Source organism: Gadus macrocephalus, chromosome 12 (genome assembly GCF_031168955.1).
Source record: "Gadus macrocephalus chromosome 12, ASM3116895v1".
Classification (NCBI taxonomy): domain Eukaryota; kingdom Metazoa; phylum Chordata; class Actinopteri; order Gadiformes; family Gadidae; genus Gadus; species Gadus macrocephalus.
In genome coordinates this window covers 7,568,566-7,582,546 of record NC_082393.1, presented here as the reverse complement: position 1 = coordinate 7,582,546, position 13,981 = coordinate 7,568,566, and the positions used below count along the sequence as shown (strand labels likewise).

General features: G+C 41.9%; 1 protein-coding gene across 2 annotated transcripts in view; it reads right to left on the bottom strand.

The window, feature by feature from the left end:
• The window catches only part of fryl (furry homolog, like), a 74,177-nt gene extending 63,146 nt beyond the window's left edge, over positions 1 to 11,031 (bottom strand). The window contains exons 1-2 of one of the 2 annotated variants that reach the window (XM_060066999.1): positions 10,850 to 11,031; positions 4,613 to 4,679 (exon numbers count right to left, since the gene is read on the bottom strand). The gene's annotated coding sequence lies outside the window, so the exon portion shown is untranslated. Of the gene's footprint in view, positions 1 to 4,612; positions 4,680 to 5,945; positions 6,107 to 10,849 lie in introns of those variants that run through there. The other variant, XM_060067000.1, reaches the window with a different exon arrangement.
• Positions 11,032 to 13,981: the final 2,950 nt, after the last annotated feature.

Sequence of the window (13,981 nt, the reverse complement as noted above, 5' to 3'; positions counted from 1 at the left end):
AGTGAATCATAACTTATAACTTCGACCCCTTCCCTTGTGTAGCCACCATGTAATGACTCATTTCGCAGTTTGTTTAGCATCATCCATCCGTTTATCTTGTTAAATACTTTGTCAATACATTGTGTAAAAAAGGGTAACAACAGAGAAACAGTAAGATAATGGAGTAATTGCCACAAAGAGCGGATGTTGTCTGCGCCCTAAGTGACAGCAGTGAGCTCACCCACATGGAGAGAGGCTGTCACTGCAGAGGAATGTGACCTGATCAGCTCTGGGTCAGCCAGCCTCTGTTCATCCCTCACCAATCACAATCAGCCTCTGTTCTTGCCCACCAAATCATATTCACACTCTGTTCCAGACTGGCCAATCTGAGCTACACTGGTCCTTGCAAGCCAATAACCGGCAGGCTCAGTTCCCGTCTGGCCAATAAGAGTTTGACTTTGTTCCAGGCTGGCCAATCATAGTCACACTCTGTTCCTGCCTGGCCAATTAACATTCTGACTGTAGCCGCCCAGTTATGCCGCATCCCAGAGGCACCCTCAATGCTCCCTTCTTACAGAACCTGGATTCCTAGGAAGATTGCAGTGCCTGTATAGCTTTGAAATTTTCCCAGTGGCTTTGTTTGAACCCAAACAAAGCAAAAACTTGGCTCACAACCCCAAATTAACCCAAGCCCTATTACAACCACAATCTAATTTAGAGCAAAGAGCAGTAAAAGGAAGAGAAATTGGTTCTCAGCTCAAAACGTGTGCAGCAGTTTTTTTAACCTCATCCTGAAAAAAAAAATCCCTCTTAGCCCAGACATTGGCACCATATCCGACCCCAGGACCGGAAGTGGTCAGCAGATCATCTCAATCTGGCCTGCAACACAGTGTTTTGAACACATAGACTATACCTGGGTGGGCCGCCAAGGTATATTAACGGCCCATGTTAGCATTCTATAATTGTCTTTTTATATCCGTCAGAGGGAACGACACCATTCGCCATCGATAGTGTTTCCTGTACATTTGAGTATTATTTTTACGGGTAGAATCGTAATTCCCTCTGGAGTTCCGCACACTGATTCGTTCTCTCTCTCATCAACATGAGAGAGACAACAACGGACAGTCTGTGAATAGCCCCTCCTCTCCATGAAAACTCTGAACCAAAACACGTTCATGCACGGGAGAAAGGATTGTTGTTCCATTCCCCGCAGAGAAGACTGCTAGCCAAATTCCAGAATAGAATCAGTCCGGGTCTACTTATCAGTATTAGGGTTGACAGGAATACCAAAACAACGAATATACAGTCTAAATCTGAACAAGGCCTGGACATGTACTCATTTTTTTGGGCACTATTATGTGTGAAGAACGTCTGCGAAAGTTTCCATAAATTTACAAATATTGCCAGTCCAGTATAGCCAGTATAAAACCTGTATTATATATAGTGTATGTGCGTTAAATTCAGACCGGAATTCCCCTGGCCACAAAGTTTTTTACATGCTTTTTACCGTTACAGAGCTAGAGGGATATACTTCTACCAAGCATTTTAATCCATTGGATCATTTTGAAAGGTGAGAGAGTTCTGGTACAATCCCTTTTTAGCTTTGTTTATGGCCGGTAGGGCTGAACGATTATCGAAATCAAACTGACATTGCGATGTAATCGCAATATGCAATTCGCGAAGGCTGCGTTGAAAAAAACAAAACTTTTTTTTCTTTGGATTATTATTATTATTATTATTATTTAATTCGGTACTTCATCTATTTTGTAGAAATATACAGGAGGATACCGATGATCAGGTCTTCCGTTCCCAGCGTCAAATCGCTGTAATTCGGATATATATATATATATATATATATATATATATATATTAGGGGTGTAACGGTACACGTATTTGTACCGAACCGTCACGGTACAGGCACTTCGGTGCGGTTACAGAGGTGTACCGCGGTTCGTAAATGTGGCGTACATAGCGTTAATATGGTGAATGCAAAGGCTTGTTTTGCAATACGGAATTTAAAACTTGAAGTCGGAGTTCCACCCGGACCGTTTAGCCAAAGTATGCTACTCCGACTCCATAATCCCTTCAGCAGCTCTCTGTCGGGATGTCGGATACGCAATGCAATTGGCCGCCCGATCTATCTTATACAGTATGTATGTTACAAACCATTTAAGCAGTGTTGTAAATACACTTCCAAAGCTTTTCAAATCTTATTTGGTGTTTTATTGGTCCTGGTGCAAAGTAAACAATGTACAAAGTAATTAAGGTACAAAGTCAAACCGAAGAAGTGATTCAGGAAATGATTTTGTTAGAGGACCAATCACACCCCTTGCCGTCTCCGTTGCGTCGACCAATAGGTCCATGGTTTCGACGCATAGTTAAAAATATTGGATGTGCACGTAAGCTACGGAGAGGGTCTCCGACAGGCTGTCCGGCTATGGATAGGGCTCCCTGTGTCTACTTACAGCACTTTAACATGCACACGCATTTGAAAAGGCGCCATCCAGGTGTTACTATCACCGTTGCTGTGAAAAAAAAAAAAGCGAGCTGTACGAACCCAGCTCACTGGGAATTCAGAAATGCAAATGCCATAACAAAGTTTATTGGTGTTTTCATTGCTGCTTTTTTTTATTTTTTTTATTCCCCTTAACTATTAACCGTACCGTACCGTGACTTAAAAACCAAGGTACGTACCGAACCGTGACTTTTGTGTACCGTTACACCCCTAATATATATATATATATATATATATATATATCATGGTTCTTGCACCATTTTTAAAGTCAAATTTAAGACTTTTTAAGACCTTTTTAAGACCAACACATGCATAAATTAAGACCCAAAAAATTTCTGAAATATTATTTGCTAGAAAAGGGAATTTATTGAGTCACTTATACACATCAACCGTAGCCGTAGTACTAGCAGTAGTAGTACTCTTGCAAAGTTATCTCGGAAGCGCGCGGACACGACGATACGCGAACACATGAACCCACCCGTGTCACCCATAGAGTGGCGAAGTCACGCCCCTTCCGGTAGAGCTCATGGGACCTATGAGATCGAAAAATATGAATGGGTGTCAATGGAGAGAAAATAATTATTTTCTGGTCCCAGTCTTTATATGCCCTGGATTACACATATGTTGTTTGTGGATTTAAATGATAATTTTTCATGCAAAGAAAACATAATTTTAGGTTTTATGTGAGGCCGCTTTGTGAACTACAGCGCTTCGCTGCTCTCGACGCATATGATATACGTCACCACACCCGCACTTGGAACTCGGCACAGAGATGGCGATCTCTCTGCTCCACTTGACCACTTTTTTTCAAGGCGAGGATAAAAGCATAGAAAGAGGTGAAAACCACTATAAGTCGGGTTATGTGGAGAGTTTTAGTTATGTGCCATCTCTATGTGCCATCTCTGTGCCGAGTTCCAAGTGCGGGTGTGGTGACGTATATCATATGCGTCGAGAGCAGCGAAGAGCTGTAGTTCACAAAGCGGCCTCACATAAAACCTAAAATTATCAAACTTCTTCACAATTTTTTTTTTGTTTTCTTTGCATGAAAAATTATCATTTAAATCCACAAACAACATACTGTATGTGTAATTCAGGGCATATAAAGACTGGGACCAGAAAATAATTATTTTCTCTCCATTGACACCCACTCATAGTTTTCGATCTCATAGGTCCCATGAGCTCTACCGGAAGGGGCGTGACTTCGCCACTCCATAATCACCCATGTCCCGTCGCTCAGCAACCGGACACGCTGGGGTTGATATGTTACCGGACTACTGTAACTACTACGGAGTGATAACAAAGACATGAATCAGGCAATAAATCCACAGTGCTTGTCAGCGGTCAAGTTTGGTGTGCGGAGTGGACCAAATGCGAACTACTGCAGCTGCACTAAGTTAAACCCCAAACTAATCGGAATAAGTGTATGTATGTCGATTATAGCGGACTACACCAGCTCTTCTGTAGCCGAATAGAATTATATTCCGAACAGATAATTGTATTCCGATTGAGGCGTATATATGATCCTTTTCTATTCCGATTGAGGTGTTCTTCCACATCTATGCGGATCAGATGTGTCCATGTAAACACGGCTGACAGTGATCTCACACACACACACACACACACACACACACACACACACACACACACACACACACACACACACACACACACACACACACACACACACACACACACACACACACACACACACACACACACACACACACACACACACACACACACAGTTAATAATCCTAAATCTTTCCAACTTAAAAAAACGAATAACTTTCAAACCCCGACCCTCCAACCCATGTTTAATGGGTGGCCCTTCGCTAACTCTATCCAAGTCTGGAAGAAAAACAACCCCCCTGTCATATTCCATCTATACTCGTACAACAGGTTAAAGCCGACCATGAAATAGAAGTTGAGCATTTCCCAATGCCTACCACAAAAGAGTTGTTCAACTTCTTGGTACATATTGGTTCAGAATGCAGCAGGGCAACAACGACGACAGCATTCACCAGTGAGATGGTTCCTACAGCTCTATTGCTGGGCTCCAGACGAGCCCGACCACAGAGAAGCATAAAAGCGGCAGTCGTCTAAAGTTGTGCGGTGTACCTTGAGGCCATAGAGGAGTGGCTGGAACAGGCAGGAAGTGGTGTCTTCAGTCACACTGCACAACTTCCTGAAACAGACAAACACACAGATCCCTGCTTATGAGCATTTACACAGAAAATGGATTGAAATGATAAAGCTCACACACATCTTTGGTCATCAGTTATACAATTATAGAGTCATAAAGCTGATCCCATATGAAACTTTCTTTCGAAGCTCTCCTGCATAACCACAACATTAGATAAGAATCTGATATCTGACAGTAGACCAATAGAGGAGAGGTACCTCTTCCTTGTTTACAAAAGCAATGAAATGCTGGACTTCAGCATTTTTGATAAGACTGCAATCAGGCTGAATTTGCCAGCTAATATAAATGACAAGGGATTTGGCCTTGTAGTAAAGCAGCATTCAAGAAGGCAGAACACAAGAGTCATCCAGGCCGTGACATTAGGTATACAATTCTTCTGACGTAGAAAAATTATCCATCACCTAGGAATCTAGATACATTGGTGCCTCTACTCGTAAAGCAGTGCCACGCTGGTTCCTAGAACTTATATAGCACAGCAGCACTGACATGAAGCTGCTGGCTTGAGCTCCTGCATGATGCTGCACGAGTCTAAATGGCCTGGAGCCGCTAGCTCTAAACGGAACCCTGCTAGCTTCGGAATGGTACCAGTACCACTGAATTCACCACAGCAATGCTAGCACAAGCTTGGGCCAGCCAGCGCATGCTTGGTGTGATCTGGACTGGGCCAGAAGCATGAGATTAGAAACGCCTTCAGATCAAAAGGAGTAATCTCAAGATTAACCACAACAAACAAAACCACAACACCATGACCATCCACTATCCAGTTGCCCATATTGCCATCCCTGAGAAGGTCATAGACGTATCATAAATGATTTGACTATTGCAACAATGATCAGAAACAGACATTTAATTAGGTTGGCCACTTAAGTAGGTCGGTGACAAAAGAAAAAAATGTACGTTAAATCTTTGAATCATCCCAAGCCATGTCAGACATACAAGGCAGCTTATCAGAAGCAGTACTAAGGGGTTTGGGGGACGGGTCAAACCAGCAACCCTTTCAGCCCCGGCTTTATTAAACCACAGTCCTAACCAAAATCGGTGGTTGATTCTGTGGGACTTCTAAATAAGAGTTAGTTCAACATCACACCACGGATGGATGTGTAGTCTAAATCTATACACCTCTACGGTCTCAGTGGAACCAAACAGATAGAGGAAGAGCAGTGTGGTGAGTCAGAGACCACTGCCTATCAAACTAACATAGAATACACTCAGCTGTTGACCCGAGTGGGAAAAAAAACTAAAACTCACAAAAAAATGAAGTAACATACGGCACCCATTCCAAATAAGGAAGGAAGGAAGACGATATTAACTTTCTCAGACACACTGGTACAACCATCGAGTTCTTACACTGACATGGCGTGTGAATCACACTGATGACTTCCTGTTCCAGATCAGCAACTGTCGCAGTAAAAGCATGACCACAGGAGACTGGTGGCAGAAGGAGCAGTAAAAGAACTCAGACTAAGCCTCAGCCCTATATATAGACACATAAACATACAGCCATAATTGAAATACTACAAGAAATCCAAAGAATTCCATTGAATTTCTTAAACCAAGTCATACTGGGTGGTCTGTCTAAGACAAGTGGTTGTTTTTGAGAGTTGTTTTAACAGTGGCCAAACACACGCAAACAACACAAGGATGATTAATGGATTACAGAGAGGTACTGATCCTATCAATGGTTAACTGGAGTTTACTTAGAATTACCTGGCAGCCAGGTCTCTGCAATCAACAGACTGCAGCGGAGGTACCCTAGCCAGTAATACTTAGCCAGTAATACTTAGCCAGCCCTGACACGCATAGAGTGGACAGTCACTCCTCACTATAACCCTATGTTTCTGGAAAAACGAATAATGCTTGTGCACTCCACCCTGCCAGAACATGATTAAAGATTCACATTATGTTTCACTTCACCACAAAATAAAACAACAGACAGGGGGCACGTAGAAAATGTAACAACCTTATGCGGGTGTCTGTTAAAGTTAACTGGCACCTATCCATGGCAAACCACGAAGCTATATGATATAAAGCCAGTAGGACAAAAGGATGATAACCAGCCTTCGTATGGCTCCCTTGCTGAACCAAATGACAGACTAGCTCCTGATTTAATCACTACCTCTGGAGAAAACGGAAATATCTCCCAACTACTGACAGGAAAGGAGTTCACATTAGCTTCCATAGCTAACCTCCAACTATCACCTTTTAACACACAGGTTTCAATAGCTACAGAGTTACCACAACAATTGCACACACAGACACAGAGTGGACGTAAAGATAGCTGAGAGGAATGACCGTTTCAAGGAGAGTTTGCTTGATGAAATGAAGGGGTGGTTTCTCTGGTGCAGTCCGACCAAAGCCAAGAATAATCGTCCTCAGCAGGCCTCAATTATAGGGTTATTTGTGGCTGAAGTCACTCTACTCAACTACACAGCTTCCAAACTAAAAAAGGCAAACAAAAGTAAAGTAAGCGCAGGTTTATTAAGCTGTGTTAGCCGTGTCTAATGAAAGGCGTTTACAGGCAAAAGCTGAGTTCATTAGTTTGACCATTAGAACATCCAGTCAAAGCTCTTCTAGATACTTATTACACAGTAATGCAAATCATTTTCCTAACCTTTGAGGACATCCATTTGCCTGGCTGCTTCCTGATTAGGCTGGTTGTTCAAAGACTTATATAAGAAGATGGATCATCAGTGTGAATATGGCATTGATAGATCAACATAGCATTTAAGTGTGGCACCAGTTCAACCTGGAATCATGTGCAACCTGCATATGTAAGTTGAGACTGATATTCCAACCAGGAATGCATACTATTACATTTGGATATGTGCATACAAACCCTTACCTCAATCCAATCCAATCGACAACAACTCTGGGAAAGATATTGGATATTGTTGTAGACCTATGTCTTCATTAAAACAGACATATTACACAGTTCAACAAAAAAACCAACTCACTACCACAGGGGGAAATACGCTGGCTGAAGTGCCAGTGCGGTTCCCACGCCCAGCGCTGGACTCTGCTCTGGCACCATTTCACACAAAGTCGGACATCGTTCTCGAGTACCGTGGCAGACAGTTAGAAGAAGGCAATAGACACAGTACAAGACTGACACCAGCAGTAAACAGAAGGAGATGAGTATTCAACAGCTCTCTGATGTCATGCATGTGCCAAACTGTGGCATAGACGATTGAGATCAGATTGGTGAACTTACTTTGGACCCTCAAAGACTATAAAATATAGCCACTACCCACACAGTAGGACATAAGTACAGGCTTAGATGGTATGTAGAGGTGACCTATATGAATCTATGACGCAGATCTTCCAACACAGTGGTTTCTCCAATGTGTTTCAGAGGAGCACTTGACGTATGGTTAAAACAAAATAAGCCTGAACTATGTTTGCGTGTAATACACACAAAGTAAAGTAATACATAAGCCAGTAAAAATCACTACTACAGGACACGGAATGCAGATGCTTCACAACCATCCATCTTGGGGCGGTATAAATACAACAGCCCTAAAACTATCTTTACTTCATCTAACACAATTATAGTACTTACATATGCCTTGCCTTTTGCTGTGTACCCCAAAATTACATAGCTAAGGGAAACCAATCTTAATCTGAGTGCTTGCCAATGTCAACCTCGTATCATTCAAATTACCCTAAGCTTAAGCAAAGGGAACTAAATTCTGAATTTATAGTTTGTCTTTCACAATTTCTCCAACTGTCACTGTGGTTACAGCACCGAGCATTAAGGAAATGTGCTCGCTCTTCAGCACTGGGGTTAATGATTTAGCTTTGAACAAAGACACACAGACAGATGGACATGCACCTGGACACGATCACTTGGCCTAGCTTTAGATAAGACATAATTTGCTGCAAAACGAAAGCAATTATCACGTCTCTAAAGCAATATCCCATAAGACGGTTGAGGCTGAATGATTTCCCGTTAGCAGTGCAGATAAGAAAGTGTACGAGCACGGCAGCAGCAGCAGCAGGTGGTGGTGCAGAGAACCAGGCTGGCCTGGTGTCACCCTCTGGGTAAGAGAAGGTGACAGAACGGGGCCAGAGGACTGTACGTCAATGTGTTTCAAATATTTCCTGTAAAACAGACTAGGTATATTGGCCAGACTGTCACTAGTAGCACAAACTACTAATATTCCATCACATAGGTCAAGGCAACACTATGTGCCTATTAACAACGTTACAGTTTTAAAATATATTTATAACTCACTGAGCAGCACTATTTGAAGGTGGACTTGGAGTCATGAAGATGATCATTTGATAATAATGCAACATTAATAATAATGTTTAGACACATAATAAGCATTCTGTGGGTCAGTCCTTTCACACAATTACATAATTGTTTTCGGGGCCAACACCACAAACTGCTGAGTTAACAGTTAATCCTACACATTTCATCCCCACACTCATCCATCACGCCACTAATGTCCTACCAGATTAATACCCACACACACACTCATGGTGACTGGAATTATGGCTTGGATAATCGCAGATTGCCATCTGCAATCTAGAAGGGATTCTCCTCTTGAGTGTGGTTGATGTGGTAGTGCGTGTACCAGGGCACACTTGCCACATGTGACATATCTGACATCAGGAGTTTATCTCTGCTGGGAGCAGAACCATGGAGGCAGTGCTGACCCGAGACCGATGGTTCAGAGAAACCAAGTGTCATCATTATCTTGTTTCAAACTGTCTAATCTTAGCATGGGTGTATGATTGTAGTCCGCTAGCACCTGCATATCAGCGTTAGCCCATAACAGCTTGACAGCAAAAGCAGTAAGGTACGTCGAATGACACGCTCATCATCATCAAGAAAACAAGGATGAAGGTAAAACTGCCATCGTATAAAAACATGAGAACGATTGATTATTTAGTTTGAGCTTCTTAGAAAAAACAACAAACAAGCTACAGCACAATGGTCAATGTGCCGCCCGCTATATCAAACTTGGTTTGTACAAATCCAGCAGCTCACGGCAGACGGGCCAGAGTATCTGTGGCCAAGCTTCTATCCGACAGAGCAAGAACAAACGTGTCATTGTGTGTCTCCAAACACAACAATCTAGTGTTATGAGGAAGGCCTGGTGTAGAGCTGACAGCACTGTGTCTCTCTCTCTCTCTCTCTCTCTCTCTCTCAAACTCTTGTTATTTCAACATGCAAAACAGCTGCCTTGCTTAGGCATGTTTTTGATGTGGGAGTTAAGGCATTCATAGTAACATTTCAAACCATCAGGGTAGACATAAGTGTATTGTTCCCTTATGGATGATCGGAAAATTTAAATTTGCTATTACCTACCATCGATTACTCCACTAGACACTCTAAATATAATATTCCATGATCAATAATAGGTTGTTTGATATACATATACTTAGTAAGTTGCCTATTCCTTGCTTTTACAAGTTCACGCTGTATTCACATGGGAATTGTTTAGTAGTTAGAAAGGGTTGAAATGGCATTGAAAGGACTACTACCTTGAAATGCCACTGCCGTTTGAAACTGATTTAATAAGACAACTATGTGGAGCTGGTTACAACAGCCACATATTTGGCCTTTATGTCCACAGCCAGCCTTTTGGCATGACTGGTCGGGATTGTTAAAACCTTATTATACGCAAGGAAAGTATGGACAGCCATGGGACTCGTTTGAGTGCAGTTGTAAGCTGAAGGCTAACCTACGCTAGCATTAAGTTAGGTTAGCCGCTAGCCTGGTGTTGATACTGTGCTGCTTAGTACGTCGCTAGCTGGTGAAAACACACACTAGATTTGTACTGGTTGTCACTTGGGAAACCGACGTCGAAACCCCGGTACATCGTTCCACAGTGGGTTTGGTGCCTTTGGTGAAGTAACGACATCGATTGATAAGCATAAATCACAGTCCTTACAACGTTAGCTTGCAGGATAGCACGGCAGTTAGCCGAAGCTAACAGGCTGGGGGATCCACACTCCCCTCTGCCCCCCACCCCTTCCATTTAGCATGCTAAACTACGCTATCCAGTTTAGAGTGCTAACGGTACTACTACACTTCACCAAGACACTTCAGGTGTGCCATCGTTAACCGGGTTTGACAGGAGTTGATGCTGCACTCGGATATACATTGCCGCTTATTTTATTAAGTGAACAATGTTACTCACAACTTTTCGTCTCCTCTTCTTCTTCTTTTTCACTCAAGCTAGATAGCGGGACTAGGGCACAGCGAAACGGTTATTTTCATTTTGACCAAACAAGCGTCGATGTTCTGGCCCTCCTCCAGGGAAGGGTTGGCGATGGGGAGGTGTGATTTCTTTCCTCCGCCCGGGGTTTGTGGTTGGAGAGCGCCGCTGTCAAACCACCGAACACTCGGACCCCGCCTCCTTTCATACAATTGGCTGTAGTCGTCTGCGAATACGTGCGATGGGATGTTCTGTTTAACAAAACGCGTGACACTCAAATAACCCTTCGGAAAGATGCTCGTCGATTGGGTGACATTTTTGCACACAATGTAACCATCGTTGAAAGTCCACTGCAACGTATTTTGATGTTGTTAACTGTGCTTGCGTTAAACATACTCTCATGTTATGCCAATATATGTATATAACGGCACTGTTGTTAACATCTTTTGGTGAGCTATATTCCCTTTGAAAGGAAAAAATTGCATTTACAATAAAGAATAATAACAATTTACAACTGGGTGTAGTTCTACTCTATGTTGGGTACATTGTCCTTTATCTTTATCTTAATTCCTTTTTAATTATGTTGTTATATTCCTTGAACACATAAGGGGATAGCTTCTACTTTAAGAACACAATACTCGGGCATCTTATCAATGAGCCATGACTAAATAGACAATGGCCCTCTCTTGTGTCAAATATCAATCAAAAGATATTTACAATAATTATATTTATTGCATATACAATGACAATGTTAAACATGATACACAATGATTTATGACTCTGGATGCATCTGTCTTCTTCCTTCTTCATGGCTGTAAATCAAATTTGGAAATATTAACCCCCAAACACTATAGGTGCCTGTGTGTGTGTGTGTGTGTGTGTGTGTGTGTGTGTGTGTGTGTGTGTGTGTGTGTGTGTGTGTGTGTGTGTGTGTGTGTGTGTGTGTGTGTGTGTGTTAGTGTGTGTGTGTGTGTGCGTTCAAGTTTTTTCTACGTCATGTGCATTTATAGAACAATGATCAGCAGTCATTAATGTTAATGAAATGCTTGGGTTGTGTGTGCAGTGTGTGTATGTGTCGATGTGTCAGTGTGTTGTGTGTATTTTACATCCAACCTTGGCTGTTTTTTGTCTGTAACGGTAACTGGAGCTTGTTTTTTGCATTCCTCACACACATGGTGGCATTGTCTCTGAGTGAGATGGAATTACCACCACAGTTCCGAACATCAATGTGATCATCAAGCACTCATGTAATAGGCTCTCCTCAAAGCTCACTCAGGACTAGTGTTGCTTTATTGTTCTTGGTAGGGCATGGCATTGACACTGCCATTGGGGCCATCTATCCTATTCATTCTTGCACTTACACTTTCGATAAATCATCAACTATGGCATGCATGTCAGTAAATACGGGGCATTTCTACTCTAATTTATTTGTTTTTCTTATGAACTACACAATACTTCTGCGACCATCCCTTTACAACCATAACCCTTACCCTAAGTGCCAGTGGACGCCAATACAGTGTGTGCATGAATGGCCACAGCAGGAATCAAACCCCAAACCCTGGAGGTGTGTGCTCAACCAATTCAGCTATGCAATGCCTTTGTTGGAAAAAGCACCAAGAGGTAAGATAAGATAAATAAGACATATTTTACCATACCTTTGTTACTTTTTTGGAATAATTATCACTTCTGTTTTGTTTCTACTTAGGGGAATCTTATATTTCAATAAAAAAATATTTGATTAAGTGTTACAATGGTTATACTACCAATGAAGGACTTGGACTTTACCGTTGGGACCTGACCCAGCAGGAGTCTAGGATGCATTCCCTTGGCAAAGCCCAGTATTCCAGCCACAGATGAGAATAAAGGGTTTGGAGTCATTGCTCACCATTTGATTACTTCCTCGCATTCAAACTATTTAAACACATTGAGTAACCTTGACATTCAATTAGTAATATCTGGACATGGATTTATGATACAAAGTAGGATTTTTATTTTCGCAATTATGACCTTACTGTGGGCATGAATGTTTTTTGCTCCATTGCAAAGAAGAGATGATATGCCTAATCCCTCTCATTTGAAGGTTTTGTTTTCCCACAGTGTTGTTTCAAGATGCATGAAGAAATACAGGGACAGGTGAATACCTGGGCACACCTCTCCAAACGCGTTGATTAAGATGAAGCAGTTATTAGGTTAAATTAAGACAAATCGTCTTTTATAAATAGCTACATAGTGCGTATACAATTGTATATCTTGTAGCAGACATTCGTATCGACAAGATTAATCCAAAATTCCTACTTTCCCGCTGTTCCTTATGAGACCTTAAAAGTCTGTGGACGAACACATCATGTCATGATACAATTATAGGGACGTTATGATTGCAACTAAATGTCTTTAAGCAAAGAAATCTCTGCTGTTACATATTCTAACCAATAGGTGTCATTAAGTGGACGAGCACACTGATTCACTTTTAGGTATAGTAAATAAAATAGAGAAGGAAGGTATGATATGAAGGAAAGTAACATCAAACTTATAGAATTTGATGTTCATGTAATAGATATAGTTTCTAAACTATTATGCCCTAGCTAGATAGGATATTATAGGACGCTCTCTTGTTATAGCTGGATTTGGTGTTATACAAGTTCCTTTCCAAAAATGTCCTCAATATTATTTTGAAATTCCTATCTATTCTAAGTATTCTGGAATATAAAGTTGACGACAATCTACGTGAACAACAACTAAGAAGGCTGCAGATGGCTTTAAAAGGTATTACTCACTGGCTACTGGGACCCAAAAAAACAACAACACTAAAGCAACTGAGGTAGAGAGGGTCTTCGGTTTTGCTTGTTGGCTGGATGAATGTAGAGGCCAGATTGTGAAGAGGTACTGGCCAAAACATGGGGGCCAAACACCCCCACTTGCCTCCTGGCTGGCATTTCAAATCAACCCAAACAGTGGCTTCAAACGGTAAGGTCATTGTGACTAAGTTGGCCAATGACATTGTGTCGTGGGCTGGTGTTTCTGCTTACACGAGGAAACGCTGCTTTCTGAGGGATCCATACAAGTTCACTCACCAATGAATGGTTGCAGTGGGACAGCCTGTTTGGGTATGCCGAC